The sequence below is a fragment of the Lissotriton helveticus genome, chromosome 6 (genome assembly GCF_964261635.1).
Source record: "Lissotriton helveticus chromosome 6, aLisHel1.1, whole genome shotgun sequence".
In the NCBI taxonomy this organism is placed as follows: Eukaryota; Metazoa; Chordata; class Amphibia; order Caudata; family Salamandridae; genus Lissotriton; species Lissotriton helveticus.
Genome location: NC_136067.1, coordinates 812,193,844 through 812,213,758, shown reverse-complemented (window position 1 = coordinate 812,213,758; position 19,915 = coordinate 812,193,844).

Below are 19,915 nucleotides of genomic sequence, written 5' to 3'. Positions count from 1 at the left end.
CTTCGAGTTGTTGATCGAATTGATGATCAGTTGAAAGAGGTATATGCCGTTCTTCCACTGTAGATTACAGTGGAATTGATATATGAGGCGACCTTCTCTCTAGCGTGTCAGCCGATATAATGAGATCTTTTTGTCCCTTAGTTTTCTCTTGCCGTGTCACCATGCAGTCAAGCGTTGGGAATATGTGCTTGTCATGCCCTGACTCTACTTGAGGTATAGGATCGCCATATCCTTTGGTTTGTGTGTCACCCTTATTTGGCGTATTACAGTTCCTGGGCATGTTGAAGGCTGGTTCTGCATGTCCTTCGGTATTGTCTGGTGGTCCCTCGCCATTGTCTAGCAGTTAAGCTGCGCACAACTTGCTAGACCAGGTAGGTTCATTATCTGGTATTCTTTCTTTTCCGAACCAGGGTCTGTGGGGAGTCCTTGGCACTCGCTTTCGTACTTGTTTTTACTTCCCCTCCCATTGACCATTGGCATTGCATTCTGCCGATCCTGCTCTTGGTCCTGCATTTTTGGGCTTGTGGGAACAACATTTTCGGATCCCATATTAGGCTCTGCTATGCTTGTGTGGGCTGCCCCTTCCATATTGCTCCCCTCTTCTCCAACTTCGGCTAATTCTCTTTTAGCATCCAACGCCATCCCCAGATACCTTTGCTGCTTTGGGGGAAGGGCCTTGCTGGGTTCCAGCGGGGTTGGCGGCTACCTGCTTTGCGGCTGTTCAGACATATGACTGAGCCGACATCTATAATAAATGAGAACTTTGTATACATTTTCGGTTGGTAGCCACGCTTGGGCGGGTGAGGTACACTTGCTGCTCCTCTCAATCTGCTGTTTGGTGAAGGTTGTGGACTTGTGAGTAGAGGGTTCCGGGGGGTCAAGGAGATCAAGAGTGTTTCTTCCTTCTCCTCCTCCCCTTTCCTCCTCAAGTCGTCCTCATTGACCTTCATAAGGTCTTTTATAAGTTTCTTATTTGTCCTCCTTTTGATAGGATTAGCTAGTGGTGGTTGGTCCTTTGACTTTCCCGATCTCATTGCTTCTTTCCTTTATTGGCCTTGGCCTTCTTGATCCTCTTAATTGTCTCTTTGTGCTCTATCTCTCTCTTTCGGCCCTTGCTCATCCTCGTTCTTTGCTCCTCCTGCGCCTCTTTTCCTCCTGTGCTCCTTTGCTTCTACCGCCCCTTTCCAGTTTTTTTGGTGGCGTCAGTTACTGCATTTTGCCCAGGCTTAGAGGTGCGATGGGTGGGAGTGGGAGTGAGGAGTGTGAGTTGGAGCTGCTTGGAGTGAGTTGGAGTCCCTTGGAGCTGCTTGTAGCTGGTTCAGTGGGGGTGCAATGAAAATCCCTGGTGAACGTTGGGTGTGGTTAATAATTGGTCGATGGTGGAGGTATCTGCTGTCAGCAGCGAGCAAGCAGTAAGAGTAATGAAAACAGTAATGAGAGCAGTTTAATGGTGATCATAGGCTTGTCAGCTGCTTTTCCGTTCCCCGATTTCCGATAGACCGGTAGGTCTATTCTCCACTCCTGCGGAAGTGAGGTAGCGGGAGGTGCCCCCTGGGCCATTGGGGCTGTGGGCAGTGGGCAGTAGTGCGGTGACAGCCAATACCAAGCTAGTCGGCCTAGTAGAGGAGGCGAGGATGGAGGGTGGAAGGGTGGAAGAAGAAGAGAGGGAGTCAGAGAGAGAGTTGGGTGGAGAGCAGGACATACTGGAAGCTGCAAGCCGACCCCAACCTAGTTGGTTCACTTTCCGCGCGCTTACCTGGGCTCTCCACTTAGCAGCCGCCCCTAAGGGTGGCCAGGCTCCCGCATCCCCACCCCGTGCCGCTCACCTGCAACTTCTGCTCCACACAGCACAGCAAACCGTGCCTCAGTACAGCCTGACTCCGCGCTGATCTTTCCCTCAGCCTTAACTCCTGTGTCACCTGTCACCTTGGGGGCCTTGGGAAGCCTTGGCAAAGCCGCGTGGTCACCCTGCATTTGTCCTCCGCTGCGGACCACCACTTTCCTGAACTGCGGCCGCCTGGTATCGAGCCGCACAGAGCAAGAACGACCATGACAGGGCAGGCAAGGTAGACAGGGCAGGCGGGGCGGCCGCAGCTCTGATTCTAGCTTCAAGCCTTGAACTCCAAACCTCGGCTGCGGGCTGTGGGGGACAAGGGAGCGCAGAGATATGGGCTGAGGGCTGCAGGCTCAAGCGTCTCCTCCTTGTGCTTCCTCCCTACGTTGCGCTCCGCTCGGTACTCTGAGCCTTCCACGGTCACTTAGAACAACCAGCGATTGCCGAGTGTGAGATCACAGTGTTGCCTCGGGCACGGCTGGTGTATGGATTAATTGAACACTGAGGCTATGATCCGCCCCGTTTGTTTGCTCTGACCCCTAACACATGTAGAATTCGCTAATCCCTGACTGGCAAATTTAGCTTACCTATACACTTCTAGTATGTGGCACACAGTGTAACTAGGGCCTGTAAGCTTAATGTCACTAGTGGACTGCAGCACCTTTTGTGACATAGCTAATGGGATGGTATAAATAATGCCCCTGCAGCATGAGTGTGCAGTTTAAAATGGGAAACATCCTAAACCACGATTCTTTAACTACGACTCACCTGAACTACGAGGGGAGAACAACGAAGACTGCTCAACAACGAAAGCCGGAACCACGACGTCCGGAACCACGACTTGCCGGCCACGTCACTTCTCTCCGCTGTCTTCCGCCTACATCCCCTCAAAGCTCAATATGATTGGGCTTTGTTGGAGTGATACGTCACTCAACACTGCCCAATCACAAAATATCTCCCACGATAGGAAAAGAAAAAAAAAAAAACATTTGCATGGTTTTGAATGAACCCAAACTGGCGTAATAGGTAGGACAATTCTTAAAAAGATTATTTTAATTAATACATAAATTTAATATTAAAAGTATAATCTTTAAAATGAGTTGTTAAAAAAATTAATTAAATATGACAAAAAAATATCAAATCAAGCAAATCAAAGCGGGTGTGGGGGGATTTCCCCCTCACAAAAAAAGACTAATTAAAGAAAATTCGTTGTAAAGGAAGTCGTACTTAAAGAAGTAGTTGTAAAGATTAGATCGTTGTAAAAACTTTCGTGGAAAAGGAGGTCGTGGTTCAGGCCGTCGTGCTTCAGGGAGTAGTTATTGAGTCATACAACCGTTTAAAATTGCAAATTCGACCTGGCAAATTAAACCTTTGCCTGGCCTAAACCTTCCTTTTTAATACTTATATATGACCCCTATGGTAGGTCCTAAATTCCCACATGACAGGGTGAATGGTATTTAAAAAGTAAGAAATGCGTATTAAAGTTTTACATGTCCTGGCAGTGAAAAATCTCCCAAGTCATTTTCAACTGTGGCAAGGCTGGCTCTACCATGGAAAAGCACTGGGTAACATTTCAACACCTTATTATATATAACATCAGATTGAGAATAGCTAGAACCACGATTCAAGGACTGAAAGGAATAGGGATTTCAAATCCAATCTGAGGGTAAAGTGAGATTTTAAATAACTAATCTGAAAATTCCACTTTCAGAAAGGATTTTGTTTTAGCTTAAAGCTTTTAATAGCCCTTTCAGAGATAATCCCCAACTGTCAGCTGGTAGCCTTCTGCAAGGTGTGAATTGCTCCCAGGAAATGGCACAAAAGGGCCTTGGCTGGGCGGAGGTGTGACCTCCTCCTGACAGGATGGCCTGGGGGTTAAGGGCACCAACTGTACAAGGGGCAGCCCCTGTCACAGGCATATGCAACTCACATCCTGGCCTGCCCCTACCATTGTCCAGGTAACCAGTGTGGCACCAATCCCAGTGGGGAAAACATTTCCCAGAACTGGATTTGTGCAGGGGGTACCTCATTTTGCCCAGAACTCAGACCAAGAGAAGGAAATTCTGAAATTCTGTCATGTTGGGTTTGTCACATTGGGGCACTATGGGATTGTTTCTTAGAACTAATTGGACCTAGTAAGGAATATTTCATTAATACTTGAAGAGGACAACAATCAATTTAAGATAATAATCTACATTCACAAACATATGTATACCATTTTCCGGAAAGGTAAGTAAGATGCTGCCCGATTATTATATTAGGTTGGTATGTTGTGGGTTTCAAGTCTGACCTTTGTGGGCAGCTGAAAGTGTTTTGTCTCAGTTTCTGAGTGGTGCGCCAATCATGACACAGTGATTTTGTAGTTGGAATTACACATGGACAGTATCAGAAAAGTGTAAGATAGATAGATTGGACTAGAATATTTAGCAAGCAGTGAGTTTTGTTCTGCCATTCCATAATCAATAGCATAGATATCACATCTCTGACTTGTAGATACATGATATCTATAATGATTAGACATTTACATGGTGCCTAATGCAGGTAATGGGATTAAATTGTTTCAAAGTACTTTATCACCAGCAACCTGCAATAAACCTATTCACAGTATTGGAGAATGTCTGACAACCTCAACCTGTACATACAGGAAGCTTTACTATGTCTCAGAGAGATCTGTAAATCCCACTAACTGAAAAAGAACTGCTACTTGCAGAAATTGAGTTTCAATTTAAATCCTAGAATGTGCTGTGAGTGAGATGCCACTCCATGCGTGGAGAAGTGGCATGTAGATGCCTTTAGCATATTAGGGACTTCAGATCTAAAGGGTAAGATGACTTACAGAAGAAGATAGTTTTCTAAAAGTCCTCCATAACCTAAACTGATCTGTTTGAAAGCAGTGTATAGTATGAAAGGCTAGGGTCACTTGATCCAACATTTTTTGGTAGCCATTGAAAATGTGGACAATTGTGGGTCCGTGGGTGACTATCATAACCTAACTAGTTGTTTTAGTATTACTACCATGGGGCAATCAATCATGAAAAGCAAACACAATACTTAAATCTGATGCTCATATAGATGAAAAACCATTCAAATTATTCAAAGATTCAAAGATCAAGCAAAGAATATTTGATTGTTGCTTCCAATTAAGGAGCCAAAGATAATACAATATTTTTAAGATATTATTGCTTTCAGACAATCGAAGGAAAACCATTCATACACAAATTGTGCAAAATTCAATAACCATTTTTGTGACGCAGGTCTTCCTTAAGCCTAGGCCATGGTGGTCTGGCCTGCTTCATCAACAGCAATAATTCAAGTCAGAGTTTACCTGAAATACCCTGTATGCACTGCTACTATGCTTAACATACACAAGTTGTATAAATTCATCATAAAAACCCTGGCAATATACGTCATGATTTATTTTAAACCACAATAATGTACTGACTGATCCACTTATGCTAAAAACAGATATTTGGATGAGTCTACTGATGCCAAAATTGCTCTTGTTGATTCATATGCTCTATTTGCACTTGGTTATGAATGTGAATATAAGTCTGAAATTGCACTGTTCAAAACTGCCCCATGTATTCTAAGAAATCTATCTTTCTATCTTAAGAAATTAAAGAATGGAGGGCTTTCGAACACATGCCATGAAGCAGGCTAGGCATAAAAATATAAAGAGTGCCGCACACCGTTATCTTTTCTAATTCCTGAACTTAAAATTAATTTATTGAACCTGAATTTAATTTCTGTGATCCAGTTTACTGCGTGCATGTAGGGTCAGGGAACTGCCTTTCCTCTGATGAGTGGTTAATGGCAATAAGTCAGGTCAGAGTTTACGTGAAATACCCTGTATACACTGTGAGTTTATTTAGCATACACAATTTACCTAATTTCATCAAACAAATACTGACAATAAACGACAACATTTATTTTAAACCACAATAATGTATTTCTTAGGTTGTCGCATCACCTTCAGATATTTTTTGTATTCAGAAACAAACAAATTTCGGTTCGGTTCAAGTTCGCGCTATATAAAACCGTGCAAAAAAAAAAAGTCCATAGTCCGCAATGATTTAATAGGTGAAGTGGCTGGGACCAGGATTTGAATTTGAATTTGGCTGGGAGCGTAGCTTCTCTTGAGTTCTTCGAGTTGTTGATCGAATTGATGATCAGTTGAAAGAGGTATATGCCGTTCTTCCACTGTAGATTACAGTGGAATTGATATATGAGGCGACCTTCTCTCTAGCGTGTCAGCCGATATAATGAGATCTTTTTTTCCCTTAGTTTTCTCTTGCCGTGTCACCATGCAGTCAAGCGTTGGGAATATGTGCTTGTCATGCCCTGACTCCACTTGAGGTATAGGATCGCCATATCCTTTGGTTTGTGTGTCACCCTTATTTGGCGTATTACAGTTCCTGGGCATGTTGAAGGCTGGTTCTGCATGTCCTTCGGTATTGTCTGGCGGTCCCTCGCCATCGTCTAGCAGTTAAGCTGCGCACAACTTGCTAGACCAGGTAGGTTCATTAGCTGGTATTCTTTCTTTTCCGAACCAGGGTCTGTGGGGAGTCCTTGGCACTCGCTTTCGTACTTGTTTTTACTTCCCCTCCCATTGACCATTGGCATTGCATTCTGCCGATCCTGCTCTTGGTCCTGCATTTTTGGGCTTGTGGGAACAACATTTTCGGTTTAATGGTGATCATAGGCTTGTCAGCTGATTTTCCGTTCCCCGATTTCCGATAGACCGGTAGTCCGGTAGGTCTATTCTCCACTCCTGCGGAAGTGAGGTAGCGGGAGGTGCCCCCTGGGCCATTGGGGCTGTGGGCAGTGGGCAGTAGTGCGGTGACAGCCAATACCAGGCTAGTCGGCCTAGTAGAGGAGGCGAGGATGGAGGGAGGATGGAGGGTGGAAGGGTGGAAGGGTGGAAGAAGAAGAGAGGGAGTCAGAGAGAGAGTTGGGTGGAGAGCAGGGCATACTGGAAGCTGCAAGTCGACCCCAACCTAGTTGGTTCACTTTCCGCGCGCTTACCTGGGCTCTCCACTTAGCAGCCGCCCCTAAGGGTGGCCGCGCTCCCGCATCCCCACCCCGTGCCGCTCACCTGCAACTTTTGCTCCTCCTGCGCCTCTTTTCCTCCTGTGCTCCTTTGCTTCTACCGCCCCTTTCCAGTTTTTTTGGTGGCGTCAGTTACTGCATTTTGCCCAGGCTTAGAGGTGCGATGGGTGGGAGTGGGAGTGAGGAGTGTGAGTTGGAGCTGCTTGGAGTGAGTTGGAGTCCCTTGGAGCTGCTTGTAGCTGGTTCAGTGGGGGTGCAATGAAAATCCCTGGTGAACGTTGGGTGTGGTTAATAATTGGTCGATGGTGGAGGTATCTGCTGTCAGCAGCGAGCAAGCAGTAAGAGTAATGAAAACAGTAATGAGAGCAGTTTAATGGTGATCATAGGCTTGTCAGCTGATTTTCCGTTCCCTGATTTCCGATAGACCGGTAGTCCGGTAGGTCTATTCTCCACTCCTGCGGAAGTGAGGTAGCGGGAGGTGCCCCCTGGGCCATTGGGGCTGTGGGCAGTGGGCAGTAGTGCGGTGACAGCCAATACCAAGCTAGTCGGCCTAGTAGAGGAGGCGAGGATGGAGGGAGGATGGAGGGTGGAAGGGTGGAAGAAGAAGAGAGGGAGTCAGAGAGAGAGTTGGGTGGAGAGCAGGACATACTGGAAGCTGCAAGCCGACCCCAACCTAGTTGGTTCACTTTCCGCGCGCTTACCTGGGCTCTCCACTTAGCAGCCGCCCCTAAGGGTGGCCGCGCTCCCGCATCCCCACCCCGTGCCGCTCACCTGCAACTTCTGCTCCACACAGCACAGCAAACCGTGCCTCAGTACAGCCTGACTCCGCGCTGATCTTTCCCTCAGCCTTAACTCCTGTGTCACCTGTCACCTTGGGGGCCTTGGGAAGCCTTGGCAAAGCCGCGTGGTCACCCTGCATTTGTCCTCCGCTGCGGACCACCACTTCCCTGAACTGCGGCCGCCTGGTATCGAGCAGCACAGAGCAAGAACGACCATGACAGGGCAGGCAAGGTAGACAGGGCAGGCGGGGCGGCCGCAGCTCTGATTCTAGCTTCAAGCCTTGAACTCCAAACCTCGGCTGCAGGCTGTGGGGGACAAGGGAGCGCAGAGATATGGGCTGAGGGCTGCAGGCTCAAGCGTCTCCTCCTTGTGCTTCCTCCCTACGTTGCGCTCCGCTCGGTACTCTGAGCCTTCTATGGTCACTTAGAACAACCAGCGATTGCCGAGTGTGAGATCACAGTGTTGCCTCGGGCACGGCTGGTGTATGGATTAATTGAACACTGAGGCTATGATCCGCCCCGTTTGTTTGCTCTGACCCCTAACACATGTAGAATTAGCTAATCCCTGACTGGCAAATTTAGCTTACTTATACACTTCTAGTATGTGGCACACAGTGTAACTAGGGCCTGTAAGCTTAATGTCACTAGTGGACTGCAGCACCTTTTGTGACATAGCTAATGGGATGGTATAAATAATGCCCCTGCAGCATGAGTATGCAGTTTAAAATGGGAAACATCCTAAACCACGATTCTTTAACTACGACTCACCTGAACTACGAGGGGAGAACAACGAAGACTGCTCAACAACGAAAGCCGGAACCACGACGTCTGGAACCACGACTTGCCGGCCACGTCACTTCTCTCCGCTGTCTTCCGCCTCCCATCCCCTCAAAGCTCAATATGATTGGGCTTTGTTGGAGTGATACGTCACTCAACACTGCCCAATCACAAAATATCTCCCACGATAGGAAAAGAAAAAAAAAACATTTGCATCGTTTTGAATGAACCCAAACTGGCGTAATAGGTAGGACAATTCTTAAAAAGATTATTTTAATTAATACATAAAATTAATATTAAAAGTATAATCTTTAAAATGAGTTGTTAAAAAAATGAATTAAATATGACAAAAAAATATCAAAACAAGCAAATCAAAGGGGGGTGTGGGGGGATTTCCCCCCACAAAAAAAGACTAATTAAAGAAAATTCGTTGTAAAGGAAGTCGTACTTAAAGAAGTAGTTGTAAAGATTAGATCGTTGTAAAAACTTTCGTGGAAAAGGAGGTCGTGGTTCAGGCCGTCGTGCTTCAGGGAGTAGTTATTGAGTCATACAACCGTTTAAAATTGCAAATTCGACCTGGCAAATTAAACCTTTGCCTGGCCTAAACCTTCCTTTTTAATACTTATATATGACCCCTATGGTAGGTCCTAAATTCCCACATGACAGGGTGAATGGTATTTAAAAAGTATGAAATGCGTATTAAAGCTTTACATGTCCTGGCAGTGAAAAATCTCCCAAGTCATTTTCAACTGTGGCAAGGCTGGCTCTACCATGGAAAAGCACTGGGTAACATTTCAACACCTTATTATATATAACATCAGATTGAGAATAGCTAGAACCACGATTCAAGGACTGAAAGGAATAGGAATTTCAAATCCAAACTGAGGGTAAAGAGAGATTTTAAATAACTTATCTGAAAATTCCACTTTCAGAAAGGATTTTGTTTTAGCTTAAAGCTTTTAATAGCCCTTTCAGAGATAATTCCCAACTGTCAGCTGGTAGCCTTCTGCAAGGTGTGAATTGCTCCCAGGAAATGGCACAAAAGGGCCTTGGCTGGGCGGAGGTGTGACCTCCTCCTGACAGGATGGCCTGGGGGTTAAGGGCACCAACTGTACAAGGGGCTGCCCCTGTCACAGGCATATGCAACTCACATCCTGGCCTGCCCCTACCATTGTCCAGGTAACCAGTGTGGCACCAATCCCAGTGGGGAAAACATTTCCCAGAACTGGATTTGTGCAGGGAGTACCTCATTTTGCCCAGAACTCAGACCAAGAGAAGGAAATTCTGAAATTCTGTCATGTTGGGTTTGTCACATTGGGGCACTATGGGATTGTTTCTTAGAACTAATTGGACCTAGTAAGGAATATTTCATTAATACTTGAAGAGGACAACAATCAATTTCAGATAATAATCTACATTCACAAACATATGTATACCATTTTCCGGAAAGGTAAGTAAGATGCTGCCCGATTATTATATTAGGTTGGTATGTTGTGGGTTTCAAGTCTGACCTTTGTGGGCAGCTGAAAGTGTTTTGTCTCAGTTTCTGAGTGGTGCCCCAATCATGACACAGTGATTTTGTAGTTGGAATTACACATGGGCAGTATCAGAAAAGTGTAAGATAGATAGATTGGACTAGAATATTTTGCAAGCAGTGAGTTTTGTTCTGCCATTCCATAATCAATAGCATAGATATCACATCTCTGACTTGTAGATAAATGATATCTATAATGATTAGACATTTACATGGTGCCTAATGCAGGTAATGGGATTAAATTGTTTCAAAGTACTTTATCACCAGCAACCTGCAATAAACCTATTCACAGTATTGGGGAATGTCTGACAACCTCAACCTGTACATACAGGAAGCTTTACTATGTCTCAGAGAGATCTGTAAATCCCACTAACTGAAAAAGAACTGCTACTTGCAGAAATTGAGTTTCAATTTAAATCCTAGAATGTGCTGTGAGTGAGATGCCACTCCATGCGTGGAGAAGTGGCATGTAGATGCCTTTAGCATATTAGGGACTTCAGATCTAAAGGGTAAGATGACTTACAGAAGAAGATATTTTTCTAAAAGTCCTCCATAACCTAAACTGATCTGTTTGAAAGCAGTGTATAGTATGAAAGGCTAGGGTCACTTGATCCAACATTTTTTGGTAGCCATTGAAAATGTGGACAATTGTGGGTCCTTGGGTGACTATCATAACCTAACTAGTTGTTTTAGTATTACTACCATGGGGCAATCAATCATGTAAAGCAAACACAATACTTAAATCTGATGCTCATATAGATGAAAAACCATTCAAATTATTCAAAGATTCAAAGATCAAGCAAAGAATATTTGATTGTTGCTTCCAATTAAGGAGCCAAAGATAATACAATATTTTTAAGATATTATTGCTTTCAGACAATCGAAGGAAAACCATTCATACACAAATTGTGCAAAATTCAATAACCATTTTTGTGACGCAAGTCTTCCTTAAGCCTAGGCCATGGTGGTCTGGCCTGCTTCATCAACAGCAATAATTCAAGTCAGAGTTTACCTGAAATACCCTGTATGCACTGCTACTATGCTTAACATACACAAGTTGTATAAATTCATCATAAAAACCCTGGCAATATACGTCATGATTTATTTTAAACCACAATAATGTACTGACTGATCCACTTATGCTAAAAACAGATATTTGGATGAGTCTACTGATGCCAAAATTGCTCTTGTTGATTCATATGCTCTATTTGCACTTGGTTATGAATGTGAATATAAGTCTGAAATTGCACTGTTCAAAACTGCCCCATGTATTCTAAGAAATCTATCTTTCTATCCTAAGAAATTAAAGAATGGAGGGCTTTCGAACACATGCCATGAAGCAGGCTAGGCATAAAAATATAAAGAGTGCCGCACACCGTTATCTTTTCTAATTCCTGAACTTAAAATTAATTTATTGAACCTGAATTTAATTTCTGTGATCCAGTTTACTGCGTGCATGTAGGGTCAGGGAACTGCCTTTCCTCTGATGAGTGGTTAATGGCAATAAGTCAGGTCAGAGTTTACGTGAAATACCCTGTATACACTGTGAGTTTATTTAGCACACACAATTTACCTAAATTCATCAAACAAATACTGACAATAAACGACAACATTTATTTTAAACCACAATAATGTATTTCTTAGGTTGTCGCATCACCTTCAGATATTTTTTGTATTCAGAAACAAACAAATTTCACATGTAAACAAAACATCACATTATTATGACATGTACATCTCTTCATGTCATACTGACTAAATTCTACACTTACCAAATGTTTGAATTAAGTGACCTTTTGGTGGAATAAACTTATCATCATGTAGAATAATGCCATCCCCTATAATCAGTATGTCTTTGATCTTTATAAATGGGTGAACATTCTGTGCTACTATCTTCTTTCATGGCCATCCATCCATAATATACTTATTTACTTATTGAGCCACAACATCATGCTCCTGGTCTGTCAATCATTACTTAGGATAGTCAAATGAGAGAGCAAGGGTTTTAGGGGCGCGTCCTGTCCCCAAATGTAATATGTAGAATCAATGTGGACTGGCCCACTGTGTGTTGGAATATACTCTGATATTCTTGGTCACTTGTAATGGTGGCCTTAGACTGGACCAAACCGGTCTTGTTAATAAACCCCTCACACACCAACGTGGTTGGTGTCATGCTTCATCATCAGGGTCCAACCAGGCAGCCAAGTGCCGCCTGGTTGTGCTTCAACGCCTGACTACAGCGGAGCGGGTGTCGTGCAACAGTGTGATGTGGATGAAGGTGAGTTTAAAATATACCTCTGGGAATCCTTACCTAATGTTTTATTCTTGGCGGCCCAGGGTATTGATTAAAAATGTGTGATGCAACTACAAATAGAGAAATTATTACTATGAGTTGACTTAGGTGTTGCGGTCTACATGTTTCAATCCCTTCTGTAAAAAGTAAGGGAGACTTTCTTCAGGACCATGAGAAAGGTGGAGTGAGTGGCAAAATGTGGTGCCACGGGTGATATTATCCTGCACACGCACTAAGGTGTGTGGAAAAAAGTGAAAGATAAAAGGTCAGTGTCTATATACTCACAGACACTTGCCGATAGCGAAAAAAATCCTGTGAGAAAGGAAGGAACAATACTCAACACATATGATGTAAGCAACATTCGATGAAAATCAATAACAACATAAAGTACGATTTAGAATGTTTTAGGTGTCATGCATGAGAGTTCATAGAGGCCATATCAAGTGCTCAGAAAGGAGAACGGCATGCACGCAATAATTTGTGGCATGCCATAGCAAGTGCAGGACATCGCGCTTGCTTTTCAAGGAGCTATAGTCTGAGCTCGTGAATAGATCAGTAATGTAGCACGGGGGCGTGCTGGGGGTGCGGTGGGGGGACCCAGCGCTTCCAGTGCACGTCGTGTGCTTCATGGTGATCTAAGACAGGGCTGGCCCCGTGGTGTATGGGGTGTGCCCTGGTGAGTTTACTTATAAAAGTGGCACAGCTACCAAACGAACTGTAAGTAGTGAGACAAACAGACATTTAAAAATTACGTTTTCTAAATAGTGCACCAATATTTACATCGCTATAGCATTCTGTTCCAGTAATTCAGGGCACGGGGGAGAGGCACTACCGTTTCGGATCTGCAAAAGTTTAGAGGAAAAAGTAAACTGTGCTGTTAGCTATCAACAGGCGAGCTGTTAACCCCTTCGACGCTCATGACGAGCCCAGCTCGTCATGGAGTTTCCATTGACTTCAATGGAAATTACATTCAAAGCCATAAAACACCTTAGCATCCAAGTGGTTAAGCCGTCATATAGCATAGCGGGGATGCGATTTCTTCCTCCAACCTATGGTAAAATCAACCAACACACATCTACAGGACTAAATTACAACCCTGAAATATCACTCCTGGTCAGCCTAGACGTGGAAAGTTTGTACACCAGCTTGCCACAGGACGACACACTCAAAGTTCTGGAGACTGCACTTGCCAACACAGATTGGCCATATCGAACATCTACTAAAATCATTTGGGACTGTGCAAAACTTGCACTGAAAGAAAACTTTTTTGAGTTCGAAAACAAACTATACCTACAAACATACGGGGAGCATTTTTGCTCCCAGCATAGCAGGGTTGTATGTCCACCATTTTGAAACTGAGCATATATTCACTAACAATGTGCCTAAATTCCCCGAAATCAAATTCTATAAAAGGTACATAGACGACATTCTGCTGATCTGGGAAGGCAACATCGAGTCACTGACCAACTTCTGCCAATGGCTCAACACTTGTGACCACAATCTAAAATGTACCTACAGTTATGATACACACAAAACCATCTTTCTGGAACTTGATATAGAGGCAGTTGGAGGCTTCCTAAAAAGTAAAACTCACTACAAGCCCACTGCTCGCAACTCCCTGCTACATTTCTCCAGCTTCCATCCTAGACCGCTGAGAGAAAACCTGCCATATGGCCAATACTTAAGACTAAGGCGCAACTGCAGCGAGACTTCTGACTACAAGGAACAGGTAAAAGACCTCAGTGCAAAGCTCAGCAACAGAGGCTATCCCAAACGGATCACAGAGAAAAGCGCAAAAACTTGCAAAAAACCAGAACCGCGAGAGACTAATCGACACATGCCCACGTGAACAGAAACCTATACCACTGACCTGTGTCACCACCTTTAACACGGTCTCCACCCAAGTATCCAAAATAATCAGGAAACATTGGAAGATAATAGGGACAGGGTGCCTACACTGGGACCCACCCCTCATCTCTCACAAAAAAGCTAAATCCATAAAGGATGCAATTGTTTCCACCAGACCAAAACCCACGCAGAAAAACACACAGAACACCATCATAAACGCCTGGGGCCTACCCAAAATCATGGGCCATTTTGCATGTGGTGACTGCAGTTTGTGCCATTTGACCAGCACCACAAAAACTTTGGCGCTGGAACCGGGGAAACTGTGGGAATTGCGTGCCCACACCAACTGCAACACCACACACTTAATCTATCTCATCACATGCCCATGTAACCTCACATACATCGGTATGACCAGCAGGAAAATAAAGGCACGAATATGTGAACACCGGAGCACCATCCGGTGCAAAAAGAACACTACCAAAATGACCAATCACTTTCTGGAAATGGGCCATACCACCAATGACATGAGGTGGGTAGTGATTGAAAGCATAAACCCCCTTATGCCTAATATTCAAGAAAAGCTACTCGAATAAGGAACAGAGGTGGATTTACCGCTTGTCCAGTCAGAAGACAGGTCTGAATGACAACATACCGTAGAACAGTCTGAGCAACGACTAGCGGTACCATATTGATCCACACCATTTAAGTATAAAATGAGCAAGCCTCCCCCTTCCATCTAACCAAACTGATTCACACCCCAGCATAGGTGTGATACTGCCCCCAGCACATGTGGCTCTCTCTATCTCTCTACCATTACAAACGATTCCACAGTCATTTTGTCCCCATCACCCGGCTTTACCTCCTTCTGAGCCTCTTTCTTATCGAGCCCATTGGCATCATAACCCTCATGGCCCCGTATATATCGAGTACATTCAGATAAGCAACTAGGATGTCTGGCACCCCCTCTTTATCCATGTCCATCTGGACACTCAGCTTTGCCCTCTATAGCCACACACTGATGAAGGGCATAGCTTTAAGATGGCCGCCATCCAAACCATAGTTGTGGGACTGTCTCGCGTATGCGCGCACATGCGCAATACCTCAGAATGACGAGGCATCTCCTGCCGAAACCCGGAAATGCAACACGCGAGTATTTAACAAGACGCCACCAGCATAGACACACCAGCCGGGTCGCCGAGGGACCCGCAACAGGTGTCCCCGCAGAGGACACTCACCGACCAAGTAAGGCCTTGCTTCCCTCGCTATGCTATATGACGGCTTGACAGCTCGCCCGTTGATAGCTAACAGCACAGTTTACTTTTTCCTCTAAACTTTTGCAGATCCGAAACGGTAGTGCCTCTCCCTCGCACCCTGAATTCCTGGAACAGAATGCTATAGCGATGTAAATATTGGTGCACTTTTTAGAAAACTTAATTTTTAAATGTCTGTTTGTCTCACTACTTACAGTTCGCTTGGTAGCTAAGCCGCTTTTATAAGTAAACCAACCAGGGCACCTCCCATACACCATGGGGCTAGCCCTTAGATCACCACGAAGCACACGACGTGCACTGGAAGCTCTGGGTCCCCCCACCGCATCCCCAGCACGCCCCGTGCTACATTACTGATCTATTCACGAGCTCAGACTATAGCTCCTTGATAAGCAAGCGCCATGTCCTGCACTTGCTATGGCATGCCACAAATTAGTGCGTGCATGCCGCTCTCCTTTCTGAGCATTTGTCACTTAATATGGCCTCTAGGAACTCTCATGCATGGCACCTAAAACATTCTAAATTGCACTTTATGTTGTTATTGATTTTCATCGAATGTTGCTCACATCATATGTGTTGAGTATTGTTCCTTCCTTTCTCACGGGATTTTTATCGCTATCGGCAAGTGTCTGTGAGTATATAGACACTGACCTTTTATCTTTCACTTTTTTCCACCCCCCTTAGCGCGTGTGCGGGATAATATCACCCGTGGCACCACATTTTGCCACTCACTCCACCTTTCTCATGGTCCTGAAGAAAGTCCTGCTTACTTTTTCCAGAAGGGACTGAAACATGTAGACCGCAACACCTAAGTCAACTCATAGTAATAATTTCTCTATTTGTAGTTGCATCACACATTTTTAATCAATACCCTGGGCCGCCAAGAATAAAACATTAGGTAAGGATTCCCAGAGGTATCTTTTAAACTCACCTTCATCCACATCACACTGTTGCATGACACCCGCTACGCTGTAGTCAGGCGTTGAAGCACAACCAGGCATGACTCGGCTGCCTGGTTGGACCCCGATGCTGTCAATCATTACTCCATTTTCATATTTTGCTCAGAGGATCTTGAATCATCTACTGAATTTAAAAGTATGTCTGATTAAACAGCCTTGATGCAGGTACTTTAACAAGGATATTTCCGGTGCTCAATAGTCATAATACAATGTTTATGACAGCAAGGTCTGAAATAATTCAAGCTAATCAGTGACTCTCAAGAAAGTCCTCCCTCTGGTTCCCCTATGGGCCAGTTGTAAGCAAAATTATGAAACAACTTTGTCCAGTTTTCATGAATGGGTATATTAGACTGATTTATAGCTCTTTAACTAATATATTGTTCCTGGAGCCAAGAGGTCAACAGTGATAAAACCACTGTTCAATAAAATACTTCCTTAAGAATGGATGACAACAGCATCTTTCACCCTATCTCTCTATTACTTTCCACGGGAAAGTTGCTAGGAAAGCTTGATTTAGCCATTTGCACAGATTTGCTGATGAAAATGTCCTTCCTTGACTACTTTCCATTGTTCTTCTGTGCAGGCTGTGGCACCAAGATAGTGATGCATTTTGCAGAAGAAAATCTTTGCAGACTTGTTGATGATAATGTTGTTGGAGAACTAATTATTTTCGATCAGTGAGTTTCCTGGTAAAGACTGTTTCATGATCCCCATCCTTAATTGGCTGAAAATAACTTTTTTGCTTGAATGGGAAGAAACTATTTCTCTCCCACATTTTGCCTCAGAAGATAGAATGTTGAAGCTTTTTTCAGGGATCAATTGATTTGGGCCAAATGCCTGGCTTTAATGATGTGGTGAAGTTCCACTAATTTCCTAAGCTAAATCAGACTAAAAGAAAACACTTGCTGACTACCTCGCATGGTTCTGATTGGAGTGATGGTGTCTGGCCTCTAGTCATGGGTCCAGTGCCTCAAAAGCTCTTAAAAACCTTGGTATTCTGGTTGATTCCAACTTAGATTTGGACATCCAAGTGGCCACCTGCCTTGCACAGCTGAGAATAATTATTAAGAAACTTTCCCCTTTGCTGAAACAAATGTACTCATTCATTTAACAAATGCCCTAATTCAGTTGCAATTAAACTTTGCAGCTCTAATCTATTTGCCCTTGCCAGTCAATAATGGATAGCAACTTCAAGTAGTGCAGAACACTTCTCTCTGACTAGTACAGTTTGCCCGTTGAGTTCAATCTGATGAATTCTAGAAAGTTATTGAATACTTGGCTTTTTAACCAATAACCTATTTTAGCCTATTTTCCCACGTTCTATTGCTCTTTCTGTGTTCATTATGGATGTAGTAGTTGTGTATTTTGCAGCCCAACAAGCTCAGTTAACAAACACTTCTCACTACTAAAGCATTTTTGAGACTTGAGTAACAGAATGTCTTTCATTGTAGCTGAAAGACTAGATTCTTTCTCACTCAAACCACAAAAATGTTTCTACAAAAATTTAAAAAATGATTTCTTTGATTGCAATGTTTGCCATGGCTTCCATAATGCTCAATAGGTCTATCCCTCCCTTTTCCTTTAATTCCCTCTCTCATATGATACCCAAGGACATACTTGCCTCAAAAGAAGTTAATTTTGAAAGGCATTAATGAATTCATCAAGCAGAGGTAAAATATTTGCCCCAATGTGACAAAACATGGTGTGAACAAATTCTCTTCAAGCCAACAAAGGACCATAATAGTACACTGGATACATTGTAGAGGTTACGAGGAAAAGTATTTAAAAGATGTCCACAGAACGTTAGCTATGAACCCAATTGAAGAGATTAGTTTCCAAATGATAACTGAGAAAAGATGTGCTTTGCTCAACAAAGTGTATCCACTTGTAACATAACACGTGTATTTTTAAAGCGCATGTTCACCCATAGGTCTCTTGGCGCTGAACAACAGATGTTTATTGTTACCCAACTCAATAGTACTCATTTTATCGGCCTCAGATGGATGAAAGGCTACGAGGAGCCGGCGGGATTTTAACCTGTGACCATGAGGTGGAACACACGGCCCTGCAGGGGATGCATTAGTCGACTGAGACACTAGACCCTGCTTATCCCAGTGATCAATACATTACCAAAAGATTTGTTTTACGATGTTGAACAATCATGGAGTACCATTGCCTATATAATCACACATTTATAAAACCATTTGTATCACGACTACCTTTGTATGAAAGAGCACCAGGACTCCTTCCCTGTGCTGGAGCCTGAGATGCCCGATCGGGTGGAGAATACCGCTGTTACCCTGCCTAACGCCGGTGTGGCCCTGGCAGCCTTCCCGCCTCTCTCGATGGCCGCGTCATTTGACCTGATGGCTGGGCTTAAATCTGGCTCCCCTCGGGATGCCTGCCCCGCTAAATTTCTGGCTAAAATGGCAGCTGTCATTAATCCACTTGTGAACCCCCTGTTGAACTGCTCTCTTGTACAGGGCGTGGTTCCCCAGGCCTGGAAGCAGGCAATGATTATTCCCCTGCTTAAAAAGCCTGGTTTGGATGCGGAGGTGTTGGCGAATTATAGACCTATCTCGCTCCTACCGGCCTTCGCGAAGGTCATTGAAAAGCACGTGCATAAGGTGCTTGCCGAGTATTTGGAGTCCCATGATCTATTGCACCCTACCCAGTCAGGTTTCCGCGCCAATCTTTGCACCGAAACAGCTCTCCTGGAAGTCTCGGAGGCGATAAAGGAGGTGCTGGATTCGGGTGGAAGAGTGATGCTGGTGATGTTAGATCTGTCGGCGGCCTTTGACACCGTCCCCCATGAGGGTCTTCTTGGAAGACTCGCAGAGATTGGTCTCCGGGGGACGGTGCTCGAGTGGTTTAGATCTTTTCTGGCTGGCCGTCGACAAACGGTCTGGGCTTCTGCTTGCTCCGCCGAGATGTCGCCATTGGGTGTCGGAGTTCCTCAGGGCTCAGTACTGAGCCCTACTCTTTTTAACATCTTCATGACCCCTCTGGCGGCACTGGCGGAGTCTTTCGGGGCTCAGATCGTTTCCTACGCCGATGACACCCAGCTCCTCTTCACCTGTGAGAGGGGGGCGGACTTTGATGGAGGTAGGATCCAGGGTTGCCTTGAGGCTGTGTTTCAGTGGTTCCAACATCACAGCCTCAAGTGCAACTCGGATAAATCCGAGGTCCTCTTTTTTGGATGCAGCTCAGATCCGGACTGGAAAGTGTGGTGGCCTGAGAACATGTTTCCACCAGCAAGTTCGTCCCAGGTGGCAAAAAACCTTGGGATCAAGATCGACAATGGCCTCTCACTACGCTCACAGGTAATCGGGCTCACTGGCACCTGCTTTGGACTGCTCCGGATGTTACGCAAGTTCCTTCCCCTGTTATCGGACGAACACAGGAAGATCACAGTTCAGGCGTTTATAGGTTCGAGAATTGACTATTCCAACGTCCTATATCTCGGCCTGCCAGAATACCTGCTCCAACGGTTACAGGTTGTCCAGAACTCGGCAGCACGCGCCATTTATGGACTTTCTCGCCGTGCTAGAGCCTCGGGTCTCCTGGAGGCTCTGCA